Source organism: Ailuropoda melanoleuca, chromosome 10 (genome assembly GCF_002007445.2).
Source record: "Ailuropoda melanoleuca isolate Jingjing chromosome 10, ASM200744v2, whole genome shotgun sequence".
NCBI lineage: Eukaryota > Metazoa > Chordata > Mammalia > Carnivora > Ursidae > Ailuropoda > Ailuropoda melanoleuca.
The window spans coordinates 92,278,975-92,296,038 of record NC_048227.1 but is presented as its reverse complement, the minus strand read 5'-3'; the positions used below and the strand labels follow the sequence as shown (position 1 = coordinate 92,296,038).

The 17,064-nt window shown below is 40.7% G+C and overlaps 1 pseudogene; it reads left to right on the top strand.

Annotated features, from left to right (window-relative positions):
• Positions 1 to 7,229: 7,229 nt before the first annotated feature.
• LOC105241695 overlaps positions 7,230 to 17,064 on the top strand; it is a 45,296-nt pseudogene continuing 35,461 nt past the window's right edge.

Genomic DNA, 17,064 nt, shown 5'->3' with positions numbered 1-17,064 from the left:
ATCTGCACTCCCATGTTCACAGCAGCATGATTTAGAATAGTCAAGATATGGAAACAACCTAAGTGTTTATCAATGGATGAATGGTTAAGGAAGATGTGAGATACACACACACACACACACACACACACACACACACTGGAATATTATATTGATATTAAAAATGAAGAAATCCTACCATTTCTGACAACATGGATGGACCTTGAAGGCACTGTGCTAAGTGAAATAAGTCAGGTGAAGAAAGACAAATACGATATGATTTCACTTGTACGTAGAATCTAAAAAAGAAAAGCAAAAAACCAAACTCATAGCAAACGGGATCAGACTTACGATTACCAGAGTCAAGGGTCGGGGACGGGGATTGGAGGAAAGTGGTCAAAAGGTATAAATTTCCAGTTATAAGAGAAGTAAGCACTAGGGATGTCATGTACAGAACAATGACTACAGCTAACACTGCTGTTATGACATACAGCTAAGTTGTTAGGAGAGTAAATCCTAGGAGTTCTCATCACAAAAAAATTTCTCCTCTTCTTCTTTCTTTTCTTTTTATAAGAAGATGTATATTAGCTGAATCTTTTTTAGGATTTATTTATTTATTTGAGAGAGAGTGGGGGAGGTGGGGTGGTGGCAGCGGCAGAGGGAGAGGGAGAATCTTAAGCAGGCCCTACACCCAGGATGGAGCTCGACACAGGGCTCCATCTCACAGCCCTGAGATCATGACCTGAGCCGAAATCAAGAGCCAGCCACTCAACCGACTGAGCCGCTCAGACCCAGTTTCATGTCTTGATAAAAATTTTAAAAACCAGAATTCTGGAGTCTAGGAAAGAGGATGTGAAAGACAATGCCTGGAAATAACTGCCCCCCTCCCTCAATCTCTAGTAAGATAAGAAGTGGCCATCGGCAGTTCTGACAGAGTTACCTCTTCTTGTCCATCGGTCTTATCAGAGTAGAGCTGGAATAGTGACCTAGGAATCGCTCCCCAATAGCCTCTCCTCCTTAAATACGAAGCTGAACACGTGGACATTAACATGGTATAAGCGTTTAAAATGCCAAGGTATCATGTGAGTATCAACAAAATGGTACAACACGTAACTATGCCAGTATTTCGACCCTTTTCTCATAGTCTGTTTTTCTCGTGATCATCCAGTTAATTCCATGACCCATAATCACAAACACGGTTAGAAGCTATGTTTTGTGGCAGAAATGTAGACAACGCAGTTGTTCCTTGTGGCATTACAAAAAATGTGACCTATTTGGAAACAATGATGATGACCTTTAGGTAAGGATATTCATTTTCAATTCTGGTGGCTCTATTAAAAGTATTAAAAGTAATCTTCAAGGACAGAATTAAAAGGGACAAACCTAGTAACGGGCCTGACTCCCTCTCACTCTCCCTCCCTCCGTCCCTCTCTTTTCCTTTTTTCCTCCCTCCCTCCTTCTGTTCACCTATCAGTAGAGAGAGAAATGCCAAACAGGATCAAAGGGGCTTGAAAGCCACAGGGAGAATGTGAATTTCTGTTCTGCAGGAGACAGCACAACCCAGGGGACAGCCCAGCCTCTTCTTCAGGTAGGCTGGCTGTAGACCTTCCCCGATAACCAGCTGTGCAGGAGTATAAATTTGGAGGCATCTAAATTTGCAGCTTCTAGTTAACTTTATAAATGATTTGCAGAGGAAGGAGAATCAATATTTGGGCACCTCCAAATGCTAGGTGCTCGTTTTTTTATTTAAAATAAATCACATCCTAAGCAGTTTTCTAATCATATGTGTGAAAAGTGGGTTAAATCAATTTAGGAAAGCCGGCCGACTTGTTATTTGGCCAAACTCTGAGAACTCATATCAGTCTGTACACTCACTAGTCCTGATTTTCAAGTCTGGCTTGACTAACAAGTAATTTTTAAATATTTTTATATTTTAGAGTTGTGAGAGGAGGATAAGGTATATTATCATAACATCAGCAAGTATTTTCATTCTCCAAAATTTCTTTGTAATTTATGACATATCTGTTTCCCAAAAGGACTGAAGAAGCCATTTCCCTCTTCTTGTGCACATAGATTAAAAATTGTGTGGATACATTTGCAGTTAAGATGGACACAGTTTATGGGAGAATACTATTCAAGAATATGATTAATAATTTAGGGGTGTCTGGGTGGCTCGGTTGGTTGAGTGTCCGACTCTCAATTTTGGTTCAGGTCATGATCTCAGGGTTGTGAGACTGAGCCCCGTGTTGGGCTCCATGCTCAGTGCGGAGCCTCCTTGAGATTCTCCCGCTCCCTTTGCCCCTTCTACTCCCCCATGCTTGCTTGCTTTTTCGCTCTCAAATAAATAAATAAATAAATAAATAAATCTTTAAAAAAGGAGAATATGATTAATATTTTAATAGCAACCGAAGAGGACATAGTTGGGCTGGCACTGAGCTCCCTGAGGCCTTCATTAATGATCTGGGTGAACCAGGCAAGCGCTGTCTCTTCCTTCACACGGCTGGGGCAAGATTCCCTATCACCTTGACAGCTAGAGAAGTTGTCACAAGCAACTTGTGCCTATCACAGAGTCATGTGTGGCGGGACCCAGAGCACAAGCCCTTGACCCTAGGCCCATGTCCTGAACTCCCATGAAACACTGACTCATGAATAGCTTCGTTCAGAAACGAACACAGTTTAAAAAGAAGATTTTGAGAGGGAAATAGCAAGAACAAATATGAGGTGTTTTGAAAGAACTACCTGGCCAGGTGCAGGGAGCCTGAAAACAATCTTGAGTTAAAAGTGCACCTACTGTCAGACTACTCCCGCAGCTGCAAGTCACGCGCTGGAGAGAAGTGAGACCATAAGGGGGTGCTGACATTTATCCATTCACTGAGTCATTTGGAAAAGCGAACTTTGAGTGTTTACGACCTGCCAGTCACTGTGCTAATTGCCTGGGAAACAAAGGTGGGTAAATGGCACCTTGCTCTCCAGTAGCTGAAAGTCTGATGAACCGAGATGCGAATAAGCAGTCATCACATAACATTAAAGGCTGAAATAAGGCACATGGGCAGAGGAGCTGGGCAGAGCAGTGCCAAAGAGAAGACATGTGAACAAGGTCTTGAATGAAAGAGGAATTTTCCAGATACAGATAAGGAAAGGGAAGGGAGAAAGAAAAGATCCAGCGCTGGGATCATGTTTATTATTCAGTAGCCAAAGGTCTTTAAAGTCAAGCTCAAGGTTTGAGGATACACTGCCTCATAGCAGATTTTTTTTTTAGCAGGGTAGTGACCTTGATTAGGTCTGAGTTTTGGGAAGAGCTCCCACAGCAGTGTGGTGAATGGCAGAGGGATACAGACACACAAAGGTGGGTCAGCTTTTCAGGAGACAAAGGCATCATCTGGGGAGTCAGGGCTGAGGCCTGAATTAAGTCAGGGAACAGGGTCGTGAAAGCTTATTCTAAGCAGAAGAATTTGCATCACAATTTGCTGAGTGGAGTTCTGCATGGCTATATGGTAGAAAGAAAAAAATTGCCAAAGTAAGAGATTTAAGCTGAAATGCTCATGAGTTTTTAGATTACATACTTAGTTTTCAGTGCAGTTCAGAGAAGCATGCATTCCTTCTTTCCTTTCCACTGTACTTTTCTGAGCTCAATTCCTCATCTGCAAAATGATGGTAATCACAGCACCTTCCTCATGAGAAAGAATGCCTCAGGGGGGCTAAGTGCTTAGCACAGTAGAAGGCACACCTTAGCCACTCAATAAATGTCAGCTCTGGTTACGTTGGCTGCACATTCACTTTAACTGGCTTGTCTGTGTGCCTATGTTGGTGGGTACGAGCGTATGTGCATGTGTGTGCTTGTGTGTGCACCTGTCTGTCTGTGTATATGCATTTGTGTGCCGGGTATGAGTATTGTGGGATACAGTGTGCAAGCCCCTGTGTGTGCTGGGCCCCCAGAATGTCTTGTTTGTAGCTCCACCGCATTCCTTATTTTAAACAATTTCCTACAGGATATTTTATTGGACTATTTCTGGTAGTCAATCCACTTAAAGCATGAAATCTTTATCAAATTTAACAAATAAAGAAACAACTAGAAAAGAGGTTAGAATACCATATTCTGATGGCGCTAAAGAATCGGTTTGTCTTTAACTTGGATCCTCCTTTGTCAGTAGACCTGATTGCTGATGTTGAATGCACGTTCTTTTTTTTTTTCTTAAAGATTTTATTTATTCATTTGCGAAAGACAGAGAGAGGGTATAGGAGGCGGGGAGGGGCAGAGGGAGAAGCAGACTCCCCGCTGAGCAGGGAGCCTGATGCGGGGCTCAAACCAAGGACCCTGAGATCATGACCTGAGCCACAAGCAGACACTGAACCGAATGAGCCACCCAGGCGCCCTGCATGGCGATTCTTGCCCCCATCCTTGAAAAAACTGCTATAGGTGTAAATATTTCCTATATTTAGGGGAAACGATCCCAATCAGCCACCCCACAAAGAAAAAGAATTGAACAGTCAAAGGGACCTATGAAAGAAATAATGACTTTCAATCCTTGATGGGGAAGTTTTATAACACCAAACTTTCTCTCACTATTTTTCTAAGACATTCTTAGAAGCGATCATGAAATGACTCTGTTGTTCAATTCACTTATCAAAACATCTCTCGCTTCTGTTTGAAATGTAGGAAATGAAGGATAAGCATCTTATATGTTAATCTTAACTCCCTTGAGCATCTTTTTCCATTAAAAGGATTTATTTAACTCTGAATAAGCCAGCAGTTGTCTAGGCAGACTGGGTGTGCTATTAGAAATCACCTCTCCAGGGATGCCTGGGTGGCACATCGGTTGAGCGTCTGCCTTCGGCTCAGGGCGTGATCCTGGCATTATGGGATCGAGCCCCACATCAGGCTTCTCTGCTATGAGCCTGCTTCTTCCTCTCCCCACTCCCTCTGCTTGTGTTCCCTCTCTCGCTAGCTGTCTCTATCTCTGTCAAATAAATAAATAAAATCTTAAAAAAAAAAAAAAAAAGAAATCACCTCTCCAGAGTGGTGTTTCCACATGCTTACCGTACGACACCCTCCAGCATTGGCTCGGTTTCCCTAAGGCCTCACTGAGTCATGGAGGGAGAGGGAGTTCTTGGTGGCAGGAAGATCCAGGTTCAAATCGCAGCTTTGCTACTTGGTAGGTGTTTGATCCTCGACAAATGACTTTACCTTCATTCACACCTAGTAAAATGCAGAAATACTACCTAGCTTTTAAGCTACTTTGGGAGGTTCAAAAATGAATGTATAAAACATCTATCGCATTACCCCATACAGTAGAAACTCTGTGATCGTAGCCGTAACTAACCCACAATTCTGCCAGTATTTCACATGGTGGAAAGTACTGTTTCTTCAGGAGTTCAAAGAACTTATAGATTGCATATAGGCTGATGCACAAGGTGGCGTCCCACAGCCTCAGTTCACTGGAGTTCTTAATTACACACCAAGCAAGGATTTCGAAACATCACTTCCCACGACTTCATAGAGGTAGGACATACGTCAGCTATATCTCTTGCATCCTGCAAGGTGTTACGCAAAAATGAGAAATAGAGACACAGGCAGAAATGTACTCAGCAGAGGTGCTAATAGAAGAATTGGAAAACCACAGCCATTTTCAAAGTTCAAACAACATAAAAGTAAGCGACCATAATGTTCATAGCACCTCTGTCCACAATAGCTAAATCATGGAAGGAGCCGAGATGCCCTTCAACAGATGACTGGATTAAGAATTTGTGGTCCATATATACAATGGAATATTATTCAGCTATCAAAAAGAACGATTTCTCAACATTTGCTGCAACATGGACGGCACTGGAGGAGATAATGCTAAGTGAAATAAGTCAAGCAGAGAAAGACAATTATCATATGGTTTCTCTCATCTATGGAACATAAGAACTAGGAAGATTGGTAGGTGAAGAAGGGGATAAAGAAAGGGGGGTTAATCAGAAGGGGGAATGAAGCATGAGAGACTACGGACTGAGAAACAAACTGAGGGCTTCAGAGGGGAGGGGGTGGGGGAATGGGATAGACTGGTGATGGGTAGTAAGGAGGGCGTGTAATGCATGGTGCACTGGGTGTTATACGTAACTAATGAATCATCGAACTTTACATCAAAAACCAGGGATGTACTGTATGGTGACTAACATAATAAAAAAAATATTAAAAAAAAATAAGCGACCACAAAATTCACTGCAAGCATAGTGCTACTTGCCTTATTTAGGCCATACTCAGGCATCCTGTACCCTTGCAGGAACATTCTTAGGAAGGCGCCAGGAGCTTTTGATCACAATGCTGACATTTCTTCAATGAAAGGCACTTGACTTTGGAAATGATTCTCCCAGGCAGGAAGGACAATCCATGTGTGATTGGAACCCGCACACAGAAGGGCCAGCGTTTCACCCCCAGCCAGTCTCTCTGGTTTGTTTTATGCTTTGATCTAACGGCTGCTCAAGTTCAGTGATCCCTTCTGAGCACTACCTGGGGTGGTATTTGGGCCCGGTCAGCACGCTTCCTATAAATCACCGCTTAAAAAAGTAGAGAGCGTAGACCGCCCCTTCCACCCAAAGAAATTCACAAATCAAAGAATAAAAGAAATACAGCTACATAATAAACCAACCATCAGCTTAGTTCAGGGTCGATTAGAAGGGGAGAAAAAAGGAAATTTTAATGAAGACCTTTAGCTCAGGGCAGGGCCCGGGCTTCCCTGTAGCCAGCCCAGCAGCTGTAGGAGGCTGAGGGCTTTGGGTTTTCTGAATGCTTCCTCCAAACAAACAAGAAACGTCTAATCTTTCCCGTGGAGCGAACATGCTCAGCAAGCAACAAAAGCAAACCGAGATGAAGACATTCTCAGGCTACCTTTCTTATGCACACTCTTAGGTCTGTAATCCGCAAATCAAACACTTCTTTCTCGTGTTTGCCTCCCCAGGTAGCTGTAAAGACAGCAGACTGGGCCCCAGGGCTCCTTCCAAGGTTACTGTGGGATACTGGGTGAAGCTGGCCTCACAGAGAATCTAAACCATTGCGAGCAGACTGTGTCAGTATACTTTCCTGGTCTGCATCCCCTCAAGTAACCCCCCGCCAAGATCAACGCATCTAATTCCTAAAATCGAGCAGCTGCTTTCCTGATCGTAGGTGAAACTGGTACACGCAATTCCCATTTACCGTGGCTCTGCCTCACAAAGGAGCAAGCGTCCCCTTCTCATCTATGGCTGAAGAAGGTCTTCAGCTGGGACAGGGCAAAATGGTCTCGTCATCTGAAACCAGCTTTGCCTACAGCCTCAAACACCATTCTGTCTCCAACAGCTTCTGCCCGGTTGAAACGGGAAGGTTAGAACTAGCCGCAGGCTCCTCTCTGTTGATTGGCAGGCAATCGTTTCAAAGAGGCCTCATCTTAATTAAGTCAAAATCCCCTCATCAATGTAGTTGTCTTTGACTGGGCCAGCGCCAAGCATCTGGTTAGGCTACCTAGGTCTTTACTGTAAACGGTGAGTTAAAAAGAAGCCTCTTAGAGGTACAGAGGACTGCCCTCGTGTCTCTAAAACTGACTTATTATTTCAGTGCTGAGCAGAAACACTGCACGAAGCTATGGGAATCATACAAACAGCCTGCTATTTGGACGAAGTTGGACAGCCTTGAGAAGCGTGGATTTGAAAAAGAAAACATCGGGTGCATATATTGAAATAGCACTTTCTTTTCTAAATGGTACGTAGGTCTCAGGCATCCTATGAGTTATTTCCATTTCATAAATGAAGAGCTTGAAGAGGGCAACTAAATGTGCTTCTGGGTCAGCAATGCTGGGTTGGACATAGGCCCCTTGCCCCCGTGAGAAGACCCGTAGCTACTGTTTCCACCTGGTGGCGGGCTCAGCATGACTCAGTCGGAGGCCTTCAGTTGCACTCAGCTTGTTTACTTCAGCAAGTCTTCCTCGCCCACCTGTCATTAGCCAACCCGTCCCCCAGAGCAAACGGTTTCCCGAAAAATCTAATACCCAATCCAAGGGAGCATCACTATGGAAAAGAATAAAGGTTTCGGATGCCACAATTTGAACCACTGGGACACAAAGGCAGTTAATAATTTCCAGGGACTGTGTAGACGTGGATGTCAAATTGGTAGTTTAAAATGGGCCACCTTGAGAGTATTTGCACAGTGGAAATCAGTAAATACTACAAATTAGAGCCTCTCTCTGCCCTCAAGAGCCAGATGTTCAGCAGTTAACAGCACATCGTGGACAAAAATATATCAAATGAGATAAAGCCAGAGAGAGCCATCCTTCAGCCTGAGACACCCAGTACCACACCTGCTAGAGGGGAAATACCAGTAAGTTCCTTTAAAATACAACAAACAAAAAAGAGATGACCAGGTCAGTCCACATTTTTTTCCTTAAGATTTTATTTATTATTTCAGAGAGAGAAAGAGAGAGAGCACAAACAGAACGAGCTGCAGGCAGAGGGAGAAGCAGGCTCCCCACAGAGCAAGGAGCCCGATGTGGGACTCTATCCCAGGACCCTGGGATCACGACCTGGGCCGAAGGCAGACACTTAAATGACTGAGCCACCCAGGCATCCCCACTTTTTATTCTTGGTATCATTGTGCATTTAGTCTTTCTATCTATCTATCTATCTATCTATCTATCTATCTATCTATCTATCTATCTACCTATCTTGCTATTTTCACATAAGTAATCAATGAAGACACTATCATTGCAAACGATTAAAATAACACAGTAGTATAAGGAGTAAAAAAAGATCCTTTTCATCCACCCCACCTCATTTACGCTGTTCTCAAGATAAGTATTCATTAGCTTAACTACCTCTTCTATTTTGTAAACTCATATACATATACATGAATGTAAACATATTTTCACACACATATACGTATACACACAGATTTATTTATATGTACTTTGTTGCATTTTGTATTTTCATAAAGTCTAGTCTGGTGAAGGTATTCGAAGACTCTATTCAAATCTGAGATCACCAGACCTCTTCCCAATAATTGAAGCTCATTCTCAGGGGGAAGAGATGACTTCTCCTCACTGTGTGTTTACTCTACTGCCATTAATTCTTCAGGATATGCTTCAAAATTTGTAATTTATGATAAATACAAACCGATATTTTTAGTCACACCATAAAATGCCTACTGTAATGCTGTTGATAGACCTCTTTATCTTTCTGAAGGTAAATTAGAAACAAAAAACTTGAAAATATAATGATGGAGATGATGGACTTAATATGTAAAAATCAATTGTTTTGAAATATTTGAGGCTGACTTTATATAAATAGTTTGTAAAATTGGTTTTGTTTATTGATGTTTCAGGAATACAATCGTATATTTGAAATGTCAATTATTTTACTGAAAAATATAAGGAATTACTTGGATTAAAATAAGATTATTATCTCACATGATATAACTCATGGAAAGCACTTTAAGAACTGCAATGTGCTACACAAACAGTAGCTATTGATGTCATGCATAAAAAGACATTTGTTCTCTCTTCTTTGCATAAAAATATTATTAAATGGTCTATATATCAAGCACACATTCTTCAGGCTTTGACACATGTTTCACATGATTTTCTCCATGTAAATGTTTATTCCTAACTCACTGAGCAATTGTAATGCATTATGCATAAGCCTTCATTTTTGATATTCAGATAATTTAGAATTTCTGTATATAATTTAAATCCTCTCCACATAGATGATTATCAATATATTTCAGTTAAATACTGTTAATTCTCAGGTTATTTAAGATGGCAGGCAATTGGCTTGGCAAGAACAATCCAGAATGACTGATAATACCCAGCACATAGAGACTTCGCAGGCCATGCCATGTCTTTCCATTACGGATCTGAATAATCAAGCATTATGCTAAGACTGATTATTTCCTAGTGGCACGTGAAGTCCCCTGGCAGGCGCATATCTTCATTTCCTTTTAGGCTCTTCTGTGTTTGGCGTAATACAACCCACTAAATGCTATTAAATGAATAGCTGCAAAGGTAAATGAAAACAATAACCAAACCATGAAAGGTACTGAACTCCATTCAAACACGGAGGTACGCTTGACATTTCTTTTATTCACGGGCTCTTTCCTAAATGTCCAAATGACTACTGAGCACTCGTTACCCATCAGCATGCTGCTAGTGGCATCCACATTTCATGTCAAAATAGCCACTTCTTAATCTTCAAACAGCGTGGCAGGTGTAGCTGCAAATCTCATAGCCTAAGGAGGCTGAAGCAAGCGTTGATTTGATAGACTGAAGTTTATGCCTTTTCTCCTCTTAAATAAGCTCTCTCTTTTGGTAGCAAGCACTTAGGGGGTTCCCAAAATATTTGCAAACATTTCTGTCAGATAGCATCACCGTCACCATATGACTTAAACAAGCATGTATTCATCACACTTAAACCAGATGTCATCTGAGTAGATGAGAAATGAATCATTTGCTCCTGACAGCTTGTTTATTTCTGGCAACACTTTCCAGCAGGGATTGTCTAAATGCTCCACACACTCTCATCTCTAGACCTGGGAATGAAAGTCCAACTGCTAGAGGAAAAAGCCTTTCTTCAAGGTGGTGCTCTTTATTTTTATTTTTTTTATAATAATTTTTATTTTGTTATGTTAGTCACCATAGAGTACATCCCCAGTTTTTGATACAATGTTCCATGATTCATTATTTGCGTATAACACCCAGTGCACCATGCAATACGTGCCCTCCTTAATACCCATCACCGGCCTATCCCATTCCCCACCCCCCCCAAAGCCCTCAGTTTGTTTCCCAGAGTCCACAGTCTCTCATGGTTCATTCCCCCTTCTGTTTACCCCCCTTCATTCTTCCCTTCCTTCTCTTACCGATCTTCCTATTTCTTATGTTCCATAAATGAGTGAAACCATATGATAATTGTCTTTCTCTGCTTGACTTATTTCACTTAGCATAATCTCCTCCAGTCCCTTCCATGTTGCTGCAAATGTTGTGAAATCATTCTTTTTGATGGCTGAGTAATACTCCATTGTATATATGGACCACAGCTTCTTAATCCAGTCATCTGTTGAAGGGTGTCTCGGCTCCTTTTGTGGACAATGCTGCTATAAATACTGGGGTGCATATGGCCCTTCTCTTCACTACGTTTTTATCTTTGGGGTAAATACCCAGTAGTGCAATTGCTGGATCATAAGGGTAGTTCAATTTTTAACTTTTTAAGGGACCTCCACACTGTTTTCCAGAGTGGCTGTACCAACTTGCATTCCCACCAACAATGTAGGAGGGATCCCCTTTCTCCACATCCTCTCCAACAATTGTTGTTTCTTGCCTTGTCTATCTTTGCCATTCTAACTGGCGTAAGGTGGTATCTCAGTGTGGTTTTGATTTGAATTTCCCTGATGGCTAATGATTTTGAACATTTTTTCATGTGTCTGTTAGCCATTTGTATGTCTTCATTGGAAAAGTGTCTGTTCATATCTTCTGCCCATTTTATGATTTGTTTATTTGTTTCTCGTGTATTGAGTTTGAGAAGTTCTTTGTAGATCTTGGATACCAGTCCTTTATCTGTGGTGTCCTTTGCAAATATATTCTCCCATTCCGTGGGCTGTCTCTTAGTTTTTTTGACTGTTTCCTTGGCTGTGCAGAAGCTCTTTATCCTGATAAAGTCCCATAAGTTCATTTTATCTTTTATTTCTCTTGCCTTTGGAGATGTGTCGTGAAAAAGGTTGCTCTGGCCGATGTCATAGAAGTTGTTGCCTATGTTCTCCTCTAGAATTTTGATGGATTCCTGTCTCACATCGAGGTCTTTCATCCATTTGGAGTTTATCTTTGTGTATGGTGTGAGAGAGTGGTCAAGTTTCATTCTTTTGCATGTAGCTGTCCAACTTTCCCAGCACCATTTATTGAAGAGAGTCTTTTTTCCACCGGATGTTTTTTCCTGCTTTATCAAAGATTAGTTGCCCAAAGAGCCAAGGGTCCATTTCTGGGTTCTCTATTCTGTTCCATTGGTCTATGGGTCTTTTTGTGCCAGTACCATGCTGTCTTTGTGATCACAGCTTTGTAGTATAGCTTGAAATCCGGCAACGTGATGCCCCTGGTTTTGTTCTTCCTTTTCAACAATTCCTTGGCGATGGTGGTGCTTTTTAAAAAGAGACTCCCTTTTCCCTCAGATCAAGGGATGTGTAGCAAGAAAAGAAATGGGGTCTTAGAGATTGATGCTCTCTTTGTGGCGTAAGAAGGATGATAATTCTGTTACTATTACCACCTTCAATTCCAACCTGAAGGATCATTCCTGTTCATGCAAGAGCAGCACCCAGTGACTAAAATGTGCTAGGAACGCTGCTAAGCATGTTGCCAATATGATCGCACTTAATCCTTACAACTGGAGATTTCGGTTTTTTCTCTCTGAACACAGAGCTGAGAAAACCAAAGCATGGGGAGGACCTGGGTAAACTGCTCAAGGATTCCCAGGGAGTTAGTGAGAGGTAAATCCATGATCTAGCAAAGATTCTGTTAGACTCTAGGCTTCTCAGGTTTTGGGCCAACAAGCTTAGTTAAGCTTTCTGAACTTCCTCTTCTTTATTTGTGGGACTAGGGTGTTGGACAGTGGAATAACTCAGGGTCTTTCTGGTTTTCGAGTTCTAAAAAGAAGGTAAGCACTTTCCAACACCTGTAAAACAATTCCTATAATACTTGTAATCATTCACGAACTTTTGTCCCCCTACATCTGTAAGTGGGCAGGAAGTCAACTTTTCAATAAATGAAACTTTTTGTTTTGTTTATTTACACCTCTTAGGTAAGAAAATGGATTGCAAAAGCCTTTTAGTGCAGAAGCCCTGAAGAATAAGCGACATTTGGAAATTTCCTTTGGGGGGAGGTTAGGTCAAATGAACAGAGAAAGGTTGTGTGTATATATGTGCCATAGAGAATTATCACTAGGGGCACCTTACAGCTCCTGAGGCAATGGAGTGGCTTAAAATAATGACGGTTCTAATAATGAGGATAAAGAGGAGGAGGGAGATGGTGAAGGAATGATTGGTGAGCACTGTCATTCTGCAATATTAAGGTCTTTTTGATAAATCCTATAGATCTGGGCCAGCTCCTGGGTTGGAAGGTCATGATTCAAATGGCCAGAGGAACTGCTGTGTCAACTTTAAATGATATCTCTCCTTGCCACTGGCCTAGGAGGAGGTGGCATTTAGAAAAAAAATATCGACTATCCCTGATGCCCTCTGTACTTATATCACCTGCTTCTCTCTCTCTCCAGGGTGAGGATATGAAGATGAGAGAGCCGAAGCGGCACAGAGTTGGCCGGTCAATGAGAACACCTCCCAACAGTTATACGACGGATAAGGGAAATGTGTCTTTTTCAGGGGTAATTGCAATTTAATTCATTTCCATCCCACTATTATGTCATGGGTTTTAGAATGCTCCTCCTTTTTCACATTCAACCAAGATTATACCCTCCTCCCACTTTGGGGGGGGGCAATATCACCTTACAGGAATAAATTGCTAATAATCAAAACTTTCTCTCTTCTCTTCTCTTGTCTTCCCCTCTCTCCTCTTCTCCTCTTCTCTTCCTTTTTTTCTTCTCTTCTCTTTTCTTTCTTTTTCTTTTCTTTCAAGAGCAAGTGGCAGGAGAGGGAGACAGAATCTTAAGCAGGCTCCATGCCCAGCCCAGAGACTGACCCAGTGCTTGATCTCACAATCCTGAGACCGTGACCTGAGCCAAAATCAAGAGTTGGACACTTAACTGACTGAGCCACCCAGGTGCGCCCAGAAAATTCTTTCTAAGAGTAAGTGTCAATATTACAGAATGCATATAGACAGAGACTGCGGAGGTAGTGTTTGTATTAAGGTGGTGAGATTATAGGAGAATTGGTTTGTATATGTTATATTTCCTTTTATATGGCTATAATACTGTTTTAACCATATAGGCAGAAGTTGAGAGGGGAAAGCTAATTTGGTATAATATTAATTGATTTGCAACAACACAACTCCCACACATGGCTCTCCATAAGCAAAAGCAAGTCTCTATTATATGTGTTCTCTGGGATCACCCATGGGAAGGATGTGAATTTCTGACAGTCTTAAATGTGACAGCAGCCTTTTAGCATGTAGACGAGTACAGTAATTTGGCAGCAAACTCAAGACTCATGCTCACCAGACTGGTAGATCGGAAATAAATCACAGATGTCAGACACATGCTTTCTTAGAAAGGAGAGAATTGATAAGGTGCCAAACTCCATCACACCCACACCGTTCTTGTTCCAATTCATAGAACCTCTCACCCTTGAAATTCTGACAAGTACTATTAGGAGAAGAGACTCTAACTCATAGCTCTTCCTGACTCTTTATCCATCTTTCCAAACAGTTTCTATCTGAGCTCAGTCTCAGGCTCATTTAATTATGACATCTGAATCAATACTCCATACGAGACCCAGCCTGCACTAGCTTGCTCGGCAGTTTCCAATATCTGTGACAGCCTTTCTAAAAATGTTCATCTTCTCATTTTGAAGAGAAGGTATCTAGCTTAACATGAGGTATCTGTATTTATTTTTAGTTTTTGAAATCCGTTGTTACTTACAGGCCTAACAAGATTTAACATACAGTTTCAAAAAATATATATTGCGTTTTCTGAACTCGGATTCACTTTCTGCCTCTGGAATGCTAAGCTAAGGACTACAAAAATGGAAATGAAACCAATAGCAATTTAAATAAATTACAAGTTGACAATAACCTGCTTGGTGATATTTTAAATGAAACGTATTAACTGCAAAAATATCAGAAGTCTTTATGATATCTTAAGAGATTTCATTTTTTTTTTTTTAACTGTAGTGGGGTTTTAGATACTTGCATTTAAAGAAACATACCACGAGGGAGGTTTAACAAAAAGATTATGCGCTAAATTTGGAGCCTGAATTGCTGAGGTAAATAGGATCGATTAACCTGAATCCATGTTCTCTGAGCACAGAGTATACATCTAAAGAGGATTTGGGTTGAAAACCTCTCTTAATATGTAATATATAGCTATGGTTATGCACTAAGAGAATATATAATGGCCTTGAATCAGAATGCTTTGAGTCTTGTCTATGTGCATCAAATCTGTGAGTTTAGCACAAATTAGAGTCTCAGTATCCTTGTTCATCAAATGTTCATAAGGAAGAGAGAGCCCAGGATGATAAACCCCAAAGTTTGAAAATTCTGTGATTATAAGGACATCTCAACTGTGTCTTTAAAATGTTCATTATGGAATTTTTGGTCACTTTCTATAAGATACAGGCCTCTGTGTGTCTATAAGCTATAGGCCTATGGGTGTCTATAGATTATATAGGCCTATATGTTCATATGAGATAAAGTCCTATACATGTCTCTAAAGTCTTATAGGCCTTATAGGCTTCTATCAGTCCACATGGCTTTAGGTATATGTATCTAAATAGTAATAGGCTTCTAAGAGTCTGAAGAATTGTAAGCCAGTATGTGTCTACAAAGGGTAGGCCTACATGTGTCTATTAGGTAAGGGGCTCTGTGTTTATGATATATGTCTTTTTGCGTCTATAATGTAGAACTATTTGTGTCTAGAAGGTATGAGACAATGCATGTCTCTAAGGTTTAGGCTTCCATGTATCTGTATAAGATGCAGGCTTCAAATGTCTTGAAAATGTCTGCATGGGGTCAAGGAGTTAGTTACATTGCCTTGATAAGATGCCTTCTAGTTTTCTGAATAATGTGCAATTTTACCACCAGGAACAAAAGAGATGCACATAGACACAGACATACTCACATACATATGTAAAATTATTTTTTGAAAGTCTCAGGGAGAACTCCGTATAAAATCCACACATAAGTCACAGGTAAATTCTTTTTATCATGAGGAATATAAAAAGAGATTAGAGAAAATCTTTTTAATGACACTTAGCAAGCTGTCAAATCAAAGTCAATTGTTTGGTGACTATTTTTAGTGCTCCTACCAAAAAGGAAAAAAAAAAAAAAGAAAGAAAGAAAAAAAGGCCGTCTCTATTTTTCCTCTGAGAGCACTTAGTTTTACTGCCACTCGCAGGACTTAAAATCTTTAAGCTTGGCATTGTCCTGAAGGAGAAATAGCCATGATGACTGGTTGCCTTTGGGAATGATATGTGATTGATGAGTACTCAAATGTTCTCATGAAGGAAATCTGAGGTCTAATACAACTTGACAGATGCCCCAAACAATAACATTAATAGTTTACATTTATTATTGTCACTATCTTTTCAAACTTCTTGATTAGACCACTATTGTATTTATGTACCAACATATTATTTCTTGCTCAAACCACTATGGCCATCTCAGAGAAGCAAACACAACACAAAAGTCCTTTTCACAAAACACACAAAATAATCTTTGAAGTGTTTTATGGACTGCTGCATATTTTAACAGCTTCTAGTAACCAGATTCTAGCAGTTACCAAAGTGTGTGTCACTAAATAAGCACTTATGAAAGACCAAAGAATCACACTTCCTCTCATTTCCCATACATGTGCATGATAATCTTTGATGAATCCTAAATATATCCTTCAATATACTTCCTAAAATACCCTATAGATTTTTTTGCTTGTAGAAGAGAATGGAGAGCAGATGGCAGAACTCTATTTTCCTGCTTTTAAACTAATTTCCCATCATTTGCAGAGCACTCGACTTGTACATTTTCACATAAGGGAAGAACTAGAGTTATCTACGTCTGGCTTCTTAAACTTTGACTTTATCATGACTGTAAACATCTTCTAGGACCATAAAAAATATTGTTAGACCCTCCTTTCATAATCTGATTGGTTAGACGTGTTTTGTCTACTCAGAGTTCTACATAGACGGATGTTTTTGTTCAGACATGTCAGAAGTGAAAGCCATCCAAGACTCATTTACCTGTATTGGGATTATTTTTTATGCCAGAATCTATGAAGAAAATCTGTGTAATCCCAGTTCTTTGAATGTCCTATATCACTATCACATGCAGATCCAAAGGGGGAGAGAGTAAGCATAAGACACAGTCAGTGTAATTCAGCAGAAAGAGCCCTTACTTAAGGCAATCATTTAAATTATTTTCCAAACCTAGGGGCACCTGGGTG